Source organism: Petaurus breviceps, unplaced genomic scaffold (assembly GCF_028583685.1).
Source record: "Petaurus breviceps papuanus isolate PSGF00001 unplaced genomic scaffold, PetGlider_PUasm1.0 174, whole genome shotgun sequence".
NCBI classification, from domain to species: Eukaryota; Metazoa; Chordata; class Mammalia; order Diprotodontia; family Petauridae; genus Petaurus; species Petaurus breviceps.
In genome coordinates, this window is record NW_027185761.1 from 25,268,189 (window position 1) to 25,280,825 (window position 12,637).

General features: G+C 40.7%; 1 protein-coding gene and 1 long non-coding RNA gene across 3 annotated transcripts in view; both read left to right on the plus strand.

Annotated features, from left to right (window-relative positions):
- The window catches only part of RPUSD3 (RNA pseudouridine synthase D3), a 320,316-nt gene that overhangs the window by 68,550 nt on the left and 239,129 nt on the right, over positions 1-12,637 (plus strand). The gene's annotated exons all lie outside the window — the stretch shown is intronic.
- On the plus strand, positions 10,914-11,868 carry LOC138158059 (uncharacterized). The gene is made up of 2 exons (XR_011167546.1): positions 10,914-11,043; positions 11,668-11,868. It is a non-coding gene; the product is annotated as an uncharacterized lncRNA (long non-coding RNA).

Below are 12,637 nucleotides of genomic sequence, written 5' to 3' on the forward strand. Positions count from 1 at the left end.
AAAGGAAGAAAGAAAGAAATCTAAGGATCCACACACACCAGAAAGTCTTTTGATTTGCAGCAAATAAGGAAAATAAATTGATTGTGAAGAAAGCAGTGGGGGTGTGGATTAAACATTTTCACTCATCAGGCTAGTCAGCATACCTAAGAGAATTTCTCAGCCTGTGGCTGTTAAGGATGAGACATTTAAACAGGGACATTATCAACATAGATTAGTACCAATTTATCTTTTAGCAGAAGAGGGAAATTGAGAGACATAATGGAGAAATTTGTTTCCATAAATTCAGAATAATCAGCAGAATGGGATACATAATGATGTAGTTTCTCTCACAATAAGACAATGGGCAAAGCAGGATCCAACTGGTTTTATCCCTGTTTTGAGGCTAGAAATCCAATAAGTAGAGTAAAAGCTAAGTCTTGCTTGGAATACTCATATATAATAAGGTCATGAATATTAACTTCTCCTCTGGGAGGATTAAAGATTCATTTTAATGGTCATACAATGCATGTAAGTAGGAAGGGGTACATATCAAGGGAAACTGTGTAATAGATTGGGAAGTTGTACACTCTGTACTACCCAGGGAGAAAAGGGAGGAACTTTGCAGTCAGGCATAGTTATTTTGGCTTGTTTTTCTTTCTATAGGGTATGTCTATTTTGTGAGACACCTCTAGGTCCTCAAATGTGGCCCTTTGACTGAAGTTTGCATTAAAAGGGCCCCACATGATGACCTAGAGGGCCACATGTGGCCTCGAGGCCACAGGTTGCCCAACTCTGGCTTAGACAATCTGGTAAAGACTATGAAGCCTTTTCCCAAAATATTTTAAAATAGAAAGGATTACAAAGGAAACCAAAGATTAGTGAAAATAAAGAAGTAATTTTTTTCCCCATTTAAGTATGTAGATCCCCTGAAATGTATCAATGGAACCTTTGCAGTCCATGGACCCCAGGTTAAAAACCCTATCTAACCCAACATCTCATGCATTCCCACCCCATTTTACATGTGAAGAAAGGGAAAACTTCAAATGCACTTCACAGTGAAAGTCAGTCAAGGTTGCAGCCCCATTTTGTTCAATTCATTAACATTTGTAAAGTACCTACTAAGTGCTGAGCAAAGTAGACACAAAAAGACAAGTTATCTAATGTAGGCCAACTCTTCCAGCCCAGAGAGAGGGAAGAGGTGAAGCCCTGACATACATACCCACTAAGCTTAAGCAGAAATAGCTCTAGGTCAGATTTGCAAATGCTAAAAGGTTTTAGATCTAAGTCTCTTCAGCAACCTTCAGTATCTGCCTTGACCCATTTTAAATTTTCTCCAGTCCAGTCCAGGAAGTTTTTGAGTAAACACGTGACAGATGTCATCTTTTCACCACAAACCACAGAGAGGAAAGGGTCCAGTTTTAAGATAAGGAAGAACTTACTGAGCATGTTTGCTCAAGGAAAACCTTATTTAGCACACACACACACACACACACACACACACACAACTAATGCACTTGTATCCCTGATGCCTGGTGAAAATGATCAGTCAACCCTGCATGTACATATTAAGCACAGTCTTTGAACCAAGCATTATGCTATGTGCTGTAGGGAAAACATGAGATGTACAAGCCATAAAGGCTACACCCATAAGGAGTTTTCAGTCTAATGATGTAAGAGCAAGAAATATGAATGATGGTAGGAGTTTAGGAAGTAGAGACATGGAAGAGGGAGAGTGAGTCAAGAGAGCTAAAGGTTAGTGAGTATTAACAAAAGGGAGTCTCTCAAAATCCTCAAGCCAAATGCCCTTCCCTTCCCATAATCCAGTTTGGTTTAAGCCAGTAGTAGATATAGGTCATCGATGGTCCAGAGGCTCCCTTCCCAGAGGCCAGATGGTCCATAGTCATCCTGGAGGTTTCAGATCTGTTTCAGGATATGCTCCAACGTCCATCAGGGTCAGGTCACTGGTACTGACCTACCTTTCTAGAGTAAGAAATAAAATCCTATCATTCACCCCCAGTAGCTTCCTTCCATGGATGCACTGAATTTTCCCATACATTTCTATAGCCTAGATCACTGCTACTTCTGCCCAAGGCATCTGGCTCACCCCAGACTATTTACCACTCCTTGATACCATCCAGATCTTTTTTTGTAGATAAATAGAAATCTCATGGCCATTATGCAGATTCACTTGGAAATTTGCCCACCCCATTGGCTTTACAATACTGCAGTTTTACTAGGAATCTTAATCTATTGATGTTGTAATAAACCCTGATACTTTAAAGGAAAGACGACTTAAGTGGTTGAATTCTTTCCAGACAGACCCCTCTGTACCCTTACATTTCAAGGTTCCCTGCAACCCAAATCACAACTCCTAGAACACAGTTGAAACTTTGTTGAATTTTTATTTTAATTTTTTGTTCTTTTGGAGGGCAATTGGGGTTAAGTGACTTGCCCAAGGTCACACGGCTAGTTTTTGTGTTAAGTGTCTGAGTCCGAATTTGAACTCAGGTCCTCCTGACTTCAGGGCCAGTGCCTTATTCACTGTGCCACCTAGCGCCCGTTTGTTGACTCTGTTGAATACCTTTGGGGCTAAGAAAATGTAAGATCAGCACATCAGGCAGTATACTAACCTGGAAGTATTAGGAAAAGTCCTATCTAGTCCTCTTTCATTCATGACTCACAGAATTACTTTAGGCAAATCACATCACGTATATTCTCCAATAATCAAGGTCATTGTAGACAGGGGGTTAAGCTGTAGGGGGATTTTCTCTAGTTCATAGTTGCTTTAGATTTCACAGCTTACTTAGTGCCTTAGAGCTATTGAAAGCTCACAATTTCATGAGGTAAGTAGGTCTAAGAATTATCCATTCAGACAGGACAGCCAAAGAAAGAGAAAGTGAAAAAAGGTTAAGTGTCTTGGCCAATGTCACAAGACAGCAATGGAGGAACCTGGATCTTCTGACTACACAAAAATGCCTCTTTTTTACCTACAAAGTCAGAGGAGCTAAATGTAAAATTGTGGGAAATTTTTTATAGTTCCTTTAAGAGAAACTATTAAAACTTACTTTGTATTTTTATTTCTGTATGTCTGCACCCACTCTTTTTAGGACCTGGGTGAAAGGTGGAAACATAGTAACTAAACACCTGTTTGACTGAGTAAAAGGACACCCTCCACAAAAAAAACAAACAAGGGAAAAGTAGGTGAAATTGAGGCAGATTGTGGGGCACCCCAAAGCAGGAATGATGGTGGCAAAGATTTCTGTATTCAGCTACTGATCCAAATGGGTGACAATGAATGTAAGAAGAACTCTGTGTGAATACATCTGATAGTAAGAGATGGAAGGAGAGGAGTGAATAAAAGATAGCAGTAATGCATGGGAATGAATGGGCTAGTGGTTAGTAAATGTCACAGATTTGTAGAGGGTCAGAGTAAGAGACTCAAGAAGGGGTGATTTGGAAAAATCAAGGAGATACCTAACCCAGCACCTAGCATTGTGCCTGGTACACAGCAGCTTAAAAAATACATGAAGATGGGGAGGGTAGGTGGTGCGGTGAATAGAGCACCAGCCCCAGAGTTCAGGAGGACCTGAGTTCAAATGCAGCCTCAAACACTTAACACTTAAATAGCCATGTGACCTTGGGCAAGTCACTTAACCCCAACTGCCCTCCAAAAAGCAAAAAAAAAATAAAAATACCTGTAGACTGGTATTCCAGGATAAACAACCCTGAGACAGAACTAAGGGGAACCCTTGATACCTTAAAAGTATCCCTGTATACAGGTGTTAGAAAACAGGGACAAGTTAAGGTGAAATTCAGGGAAGTTTAGAGAAAGGATAGGCCAAGGAATACTGCCTTAAAGGAAAATCTTCATACAATAGACTGGGGACCACAGCCCTTTGGGGAACACACCCTACCCAATTACAAAAGCTCTTGACTGAACATGTCAGAATGAGAAACCTGTTTAACTTGGTTTGGGATTCATAATTGTTAAGGTTGTCTAAGTAAATAAATGGACATTCTGGTTTACAAATCAAAGATTAGCCAGTGTGGGCTAGTGACTCACAGTATAATAAACTAGGCCTGTAGTGGTTTCACTGATATGCAGCAACACTGAGAGGTCTGACCTCTCCCAAAAAACAACCAGCCTTATCCATGAAACATTTGAATAGATTTGGAAAAAAATTTATTTCAATAAAGCATTTGGAGATTCTTGGAAGTGCAAGATGTAAAGAAAGCATAGACCTCTCACCTATATTAAGAAATATAGCACTGGGGGGCGGGGGGGGAGCCAAGATGATGGCATAGAAGCAGGAAAACTCTATGAGCTCCCCCCATAACCACCTCAAATACCTATAAAATATGACTCTAAACAAATGTTAGAGCTACAGAACCCACAAAGTGACAGAGAGAAACAAATATCCTGCTGAAGACAGCCTGGCAGGCAGACAGGAAGAGTCCATTGCAGCATGCTGGGAGCCCAGCCCAGCCCTGTGTGAGGCCAAGGCTTTAGCCACAGGGCGGCCCTGACCAGCAGCGGCTGGAACTGACTTCTGGAGAGTGAATCACCAGCAGCTGTAGCGGTTTCCAGAAATATCAACCCATAAATGCCAAAGACAAAGAAAAAGGTCAGTGTGGAACTCTGTTGGAACTGGGGGGGATGGAGCATGGTCCAGCCTCTGCCCCCAGAGAGAGAAGCAGCAGATGTTCCAACCATGCAGCCACCTCCACATGGCTGCTTCAGAGCTGCTGGTCCATAGATTGTAGGGGGACCAAGAGATCATTCAGAGGGTAATCACTCTTGCCTCAAACTGTCTGGATATGGATTGAGGTCTTGGGTGGAGGTCCTGAGGTGTGTGACCAGTGGGCCAGAGCTTGTGGGGGCAGCAGAGAAGGCAACTAATAGCTCCAGTAACTGCAAAAACCCCAGAGATTTGGGACAAAGATCTCCTCTCTGGAAGCAGAGTTCTACTGTGGCAAAGAGCTCAAAAGTCAAGTAATTGAGTGGCAACATGATCAAACAAAGGAAGCAAAGCAAACACAGCAATCCAATTTTAGATTCCTTTTTTGGGGACAAAAAGGATCAAAGCATGGAACAGCAGGAAGACAATGAAGTCAGAACTCTTGCACCAAAAGCTTCCAAGAAAAACATGAACTGGTTACAGGCCATGGAGGAGCTTAAGAAGGATTTTGAAAATCAAATAAGAGAAGTGAAGGAAAACTTGGGAAGAAACATGAGAATGATACAAGAAAATCATGAAGAGAGTCAACAACCTGACTGAAGAAAATAATACCTTAAAAAATAGATTAACTCAAATGGCAAAAGGGGCCCAAAAAGCCAATGAGGAAAAGAATGTCTTAAAAAGCTGAATTTGCTAGATGGAAAAAGAATTTCAAAAGCTCACTGAAGAGAATAATTCCTTCAGAATTAGATTGGAGCAATTTGAAGCTAATGACTACATGAGAAATCATGACACTATTAAACAGATCCAAACAAATGAAAAAATAGAAGGTAATGTAAAATATCTCATTGGAAAAACCACTGATCTGGAAAATAGATCCAAGAGAGATAATATTATAACCAGGTTCCAGAGTTCCCAGATCAAAGAGAAAATATTACAAGCAGCCAGGAAGAAACAATTTGAATATTGTGGAAACACAATCAGGATAACACAAGCTCTAGCAGTTTCTACATTAAGGGATCAAAGGGCTTGGAATATGATATTCCAGAGGTCAAAGGAGCTAGGATTAAAACTAAGAATCACCTACCCAGCAAAACTGAGTATAATGTTTTTGGGGAAAATATAGTCATTCAATGAAATAGAGGACTTTCAAGCATTCTTGATGAAAAAACCAGAGTTGAAAAGAAAATTTGACATTTAAATACAAGAAGCAAGAGAAGCATGAGAAAGTAAACAGAGAAATCGTAAGGAACTTATTAAAGTTGAACTATTTATATGCCTACATGGAAAAACGATAATTATAACTTATGAAACTTTTCTCAGTATGAGGATAGTTGAAGGGAATATAAATGTGTATATATATACATGTCTATATAGGAGGACATATGGGTGTATGAATACATATGTGAGTGTGTGTATATATGTGTACAGGTATACATAGACAGAGGCCACAGGATCAATTGAATAGGAAGGGATAATATTTAAAAAAATTTTTTTTTAAAGCAATCGGGGTTAAGTAACTTGCTCAAGGTTACACGGACAGTTATTTCTGGGTGTGGTGCTAAGTATCTGAGCCCAGATTCAATCCCCAGGTCATCTCAACTCTGGGGCCAGTGCTCTTACTTGCAGAGCCACCTGGCCACCCCTAAGCAATTGGGTCTAAGTAATTTGTTCAAGGTTACATGGCCAGGTGTTTCTGGGTGGATGCTAAGTGTCTGAGCCTGGGATTCGATCCCCAAGTCATCCTGACACTGGGGCCGGTGCTCTTACTCATTGTGCTACCTGGACTGCCCCTAAAAAATAACATTAAAAGGTGAGAGAGGAATATAATGAGAGGAGATAGGGAGAGACAAAATAGGGTAAATTATCTCATATAAAAGAAGCAAGGGAAAATTGTTACAATGGAGGGGAAGAACAGGAAGGCAAGAGGGAATGGGGTCAATCTTACTCTCATTGAATTTGGCTTAAGGAGGTAATAACATACACACTAAATTGGGTATCTTACCCTACAGGAAAGTAGGGGGAAAGTGGATAAGAGGGGGGATGATAGACGGGAGGGCAGATGGGGGGGAGGGTAGTTAGAAACACACTTTTGAAAAGGGACAGGGTCAAAGTAGAAAATAGAACAAGTGGCGGGTGGGATAGAAAGGAGGGAAATATAGTCAGCCTTTCACAATATATCCACTATGGAAATGTTTCGCGTAACTACACATATACAACCTATATTGAATTGCTTATCTTCCTAATAAGGGTGGGTGATGAGGGAAGAAGAGAAAGAATCTGGAATTCAAAGTTTTAAAATCAAATGTTTAAAATATATATATTTTACATGCAACTGGGATATAAGATATACAGGCACTGGAGTTTGGAGATCCATCTTGACCTACTGGAAAGTTTGGGGGGGATGGGGTAGGATATAGGAGAGAGCAGATTGGGGCAGGGGGTATTCAGTGGGATCAATGTTTTGGGGTGGTGGGTAGGAGAAAGACGGGGAGAAAATTTGTAACTCAAAATCTTATGGAAATTTATGTTATAAACTAAAAATAAACATAAAATTTAATTTAAAAAAAAGCATAACCCCCCCCCCAAAAAAAAGAAATACAGCACTCCACATTTTGGGCATGAAGGGCCACAGCCTTTCCTGTTTTCTTGCTCCTCATCACCAATTCTGATATCAAAAGGTTTGGACAATTAATGGTGGATATGGCATAAAGAGTCAAGATGGCTAGTCTTGATAGATGATATAAATCTGGACATAAATTTCCAACCAAATTATGGTGGGAAGCATTAAAAAAAACTGACTTGACTGGGTCAGAGAAGGTGAGAGAGCAGATACCTGCTCCACCCCTGAATCTGAGTGTGTCTTATGTAAGGGACGATTCAATTTTGTTTCCACAGAAATCATACAAACATAATTTGTGAAACCTAAGAAGTCATACTTATGGCTAATGTAAGAGATAAACTGATTGTAGCAGAAAGCAGTTGGGGGTGTAGTTCAGAAATTGAGGGCAGAAACTCTTTTGTTCTGAGGCCTTTTTTCTGTGTATCAAAAAACTGTCAGACCAGGTGTAGCTCACTAAAGATGAGGTCAATTAACCTAGACACTGTTTTAGGTAACAGGACTCTTCTTATGGATATCCTGCACTGGATCTTCAACTCAAACTTTTGTCAACTCTCTTAGCAATTGAGAAAATTCCTTTTTCATGCTATGGAGATCATAAAATATGAGTGATGCAGACTAAGAGTATTTATGGCTTGGCATTTCTTTACTAAATAAAGTATAAAGAGAATGAGGATGAAAGGGTAGGGGAATTGAAATGTGGAAATGAGAAATGTAAGAAGGGGTAGAGATCCACATAGGGGGTGAATTTCAGGTATTTGGGGATAGGCTGTGAACCCTGTAATGCCTAACCCATAGGACAAAAGGGAAGAAAATGAGAATCAGGATAAGTCATAAAAGGCTTTGTGATTGTCTTAAAATGTGTGCCTGCGACTGCTAGGTTACCCTTTTCCACAAGGGAGGGTCGGCCAGGTCACCCATCAGAAAATGGTGTAAAATACAATCTTTCCTTAATTGACCGAGGCCATGTGGAGGTTTTTGGTAAGAATTTTTCTCACATTTTAGAAAATAGAGTCGCAGGCTGAAAACAGGAAATATTTGTGATGTTCTCTCAAGGGAAGCCTTTCCTGGGGAAACAATTGCTTTCACTCAGCAAAGAACTGACTATCCTCTTTTAATTCTCCAAGACAATAGGATGAAATAGTGCCTTTCCCAGTCTTTGGAAAGAAGAGATTATCAAACCTGAACAGACTATATAAACCGATGCTGAGTGAGAAGCACAGCCAGGAGAACACTCTACACAATTACAGATACACCATCATGTCTGTGATGGCTAACGTTGATAGACTGGGCTCCTCTCAGCAATACACACTGATGGTTCCAAGAGGGCACCTAAGTGGTGCAGTGAATAGAGCACTGGCCCTGGAGTCAGGAGGACCTGAGTTCAAATCTGGCCTCAGAAGCTTAAATTACTAGCCTTGTAACCTTGGGCAAGTCACTTAATCCCAATTGCCCTGCCTTCCCCCCTCCAAAAAGAAAAAAAAGACAGTTCCAAAAGACTCTTGATGGAGGGGGCTATCCATAACCAGAGAAAGAATTGCAGTCTGAATGCAGACTAAAGCAAACTACTTGCTCTCTCTTTTTGCTTTGTTTTATTCCTTCTTTCTCATTGTTCATTCCATTGGTTTTAACTCTTCTTTACAACTTGACTAATGTTTAATGTGAAGGGATCGGTAGAATCTATATCGGACTACATGCTGCCATGGTGAGGGTGGCGGGGAGGAGAGGGAAGGAGAGAAAATTTGGAACTCAAGGGATTGTAGAACTGAATGTTGTAAACTAAAAGTAAATAAATAAATTTATTTTTTTAAAAAGAATAGATTATCAGAGTGCCAGCAAGACAAGAATACTCAAACAAAATTTCTGTGGAAGAACAAATAGATAACTGATTTGTGAATTGCAGCTTGGGTAGTAGTGGATAGACTAGGCATTGAGGAGACTAGTTCTTCTGTAGCCTGGAACTTGAAGGTCACTTCCAGCTCCAAAATTCTGATTCTATTTGTTAGGGGCTTTTTAGAGCTAGTGGTGACAAATGAAGCTGGTGACAATTTGTAGCTGTGCCTGTGTTGCTTTCTCTAGAGAAGGAAATTAGGTTTGATTCTTTGATATCACTTTGAGGGTGGGGCACTTACCCTGTGTAAATGGCCACACTTCTTTAGGATTAGCAATGGAACCACCAACCTTTAGACTGCCAAGCAAGGTTTCCTGAATCACATCATCAGAGAGCTGAGGATACAATTAATGGGAACAAATGTTTTGGGGGGTATCTGTGAAGAAAAAGCAACATCTGGGAGAGATCTCTGAGAAAACATCGAATTTAGTACTTTCTCTGAGAATCCTTTCTGACTTTATATAAAAATTCAGAGGTCAGAGTAAATAACATGATTGAGGGGGCAGCTAGGTGGGAAATGAACAAAGCAGAGGCCCTGGAGTGAGGAGGGCCTGAATTCAAATCCAACCTCAGACACTTGACACTTATTAGCTGTGTAACCTTGGGCAAGTCACTTAACCCCAACTGCCTTGCTTCCAAAAACAAAATAAATAACATGGTTGAGAAATTGGAATTTGGTCCTATAAAAATTGCAGAAATAGAACGGTTAATGACCTTACTAACCATCTCAATCTGCTTGAGTTACTACGCAGGAAGCTAAACTGACTGGGAATCAGACAGTCAATCAGGAGGCAAACTGAGCATCCCTCAAGCTCAACATGCCTGAGATCCTTGCAATGTTAGCTTGCTGAACCCAGAAATCCCTCTAAAGCATGCTGATTAATAAACAATATCTTGGGGAGCTTCAGAGCTCCCCCCCTCTTCCAAAGTCTTGACTTTTGGTTTTTGTCTTCTGAAGAACATTACTGATGAGATTGCATTGACCTCCCTTATCCTGGTCAGCTCCCAAACAAGTTTAATGAGATTGCATTGACTCCCCTTATCCTGATCAGTCCTCACCCAAGCTCACAAGGAATTTAATCTAAAGTAGGAAAGGCCACTGTGTTCTGCTCCAGCAGAGACAGGGAGAGGAGACAGATTCTTTTGTCTAGATGGCCCAAATCTGGATGGGAGTGGGGAAGGTCCTGGTAAAGAGGTATTTTCTGTCCAGAGGTAAAAAGATGGAGTGACATCAGCCTGTCAGGTACAGAAACAGGGCAGCCTAACCCTGGAGAGTTCACCTTGTGACCACAGCTCTGCCTACTTTGAGAGAAGTAAACAGGCAAACAACCTAATTCCATTTGCCTTTCTTAGACTCAATTCTGGAAGCTAACAATCCTTACTCAGAAACTGGGTAAACATTCTATTTCTCCCCATCCCTGCAGAGTCTGGTTCAGGCCACAGATCTGAAAAACAGAGCAGGCTACTTTAATCTACAAAGTGAATTTGAAACCTATTCAGGCAAACTCTCAGTTCCCAGTCCCCTAAGGAGAGCATTCACCTAAGTGTAAGGCAATAAAAAGAATGCTCTGAAGGCTCCTTTTTGCACTTTGTATTCATTTGCCACTTTTGGTCAGAGTAAGACTCAGTATAAAACCCAAGTCAACTATAATTACTGGTTGGTGGAAAAGCTGTTCTTCTAGAAGAAAAAAACATGAAAAAACTAGCAGTTTGGAAGGCAAGTTTATTTCGCATAACACCCATGGACATACACCTGTGTGTGACTGACAATCAGTAAGAATGTATTTCTTGAATCCTGATCAAGCTGGGTCTTCCAAAAGTTACCAGGCTTTGGGGCAGCTAGGTAATGCAGTGAATAAAGCACCGGTAGTAGAGTCAGGAGGACCCGAGTTCAAATCTGGCCTCAGCCACTTAACACTTACTGGCCATGTGACCTTGGGAAAGTCACTTAACCTCAATTGCCCTACCTTCCCCCCTCCAAAAAAGCAAAAAAAAAAAGTTAACAGGCTTTGTTCCAACACCTTTGGGCCAGGGAGAGCTGGCCTGAATCTAAGTGTGAACACTGCAAATACAAGTCTTTTGGAAACACAATTTAAAATGCATCCTTCCAGATTTCTAAAGACAAATGAGACATTCAAAAAGCCCTATGGTTAGGGCTGCCAACAAAGGAAATGGTGGTCCAGATAAAAAATGCAAAGGTTGTAGGGGAAACTCCTAAACCTTCTTGAAAAAGGAAGTTTGTTATTGAGTTATTTCAGTCTTGTTCCAACTCTCCATGACCCCATTTGAAGTTTTCTTGGCAAAGACACTGGAGTGGTTTGCCATTTCCTTCTCCAACTCATTTTTTACAGATGAGGAAATGAGGCAAACAGGGTTAAGTGACTTCCCTGAAGTCTCAAAGCTAGCACGTCTCAGGATAGATTTGAACTCAGGTCCTCCTGACTGGGGGCTGGGGGGCATTCCATCTGTTTCACCACCCAGCTGCCCAAAAAATGGAGGTGAGGATAGTCATAATGCCAAGTAATGCCCTGGGTCACTTACATGAATGAAAAGGCATTTATTAATTACTTACTAGGTGCCAAATACCCAGCTAAGCTGTGAGGATACAAATTCAAAGAAAGTTCTTGCCCCCAAGAAGCTTACATTCTAGAGGGGAAGACAGATAGGGATAGGGAATAAATGGTGGCTGAGGCATGATATTTTACTTTTTAAAATTCTAGGGAAAATGCGTGCAATCCTAGAGAAAAATAAGCAGACTGACACACCCTAGAGTGTCATATGAAAACATTATATCCAGAGAAAATGGACCAGGTGTTATTGGTTGCTTTGTTTATAGTCAATGAGTTATTATTAGAAGCAGAATATACTAAGCCACTTCGTGGCTCCCTGGAAACAAATTTAAAATCTTCGGTGTGTTTGTAAGTAAAACACTGGCAACAGGAAATTAAAATAGGCAGTCATGCATGTGCAAAGTGCTTGCCCAGCAAGACAGACCAGTTCACTGTTACTTGTTAGCTCCTAAAACTGGTCTTCAGTTAAGTAATTATAAAGTTAGGGGCACTAGAGACACTTGCATCCTAATCTCCAAAGAGGTAGGAATAATGAACCAAAATCACTTAAAGTGCTTTTTGAGATACTTCTAGTAACATTCAAACAGCAACTACTGCAACTAAACAATATTTAGGACCAGGGGCTTGGACCCACGATTTCCTTGATCCAGAAGAACTCCCAAATGAGGAAATTTCTTTCACAAAAGGGCTAGTTCAGTACTTGCTTAAGGTCACATGGCTAACGTGTCAGAGGTAGGATGTGAACCCAGATCTTCCTGGCTTTGAGGCCATGATGCCTCTTGGATAACAACAGTAACAACAATAAAAGAGAACATTTAAAACAGTAAGCTGAGTTGTATCTACAATGAACTAATTTCCAAATTTAATAAAAATAGCTCACAAGAGTTTTGGCAGTGGT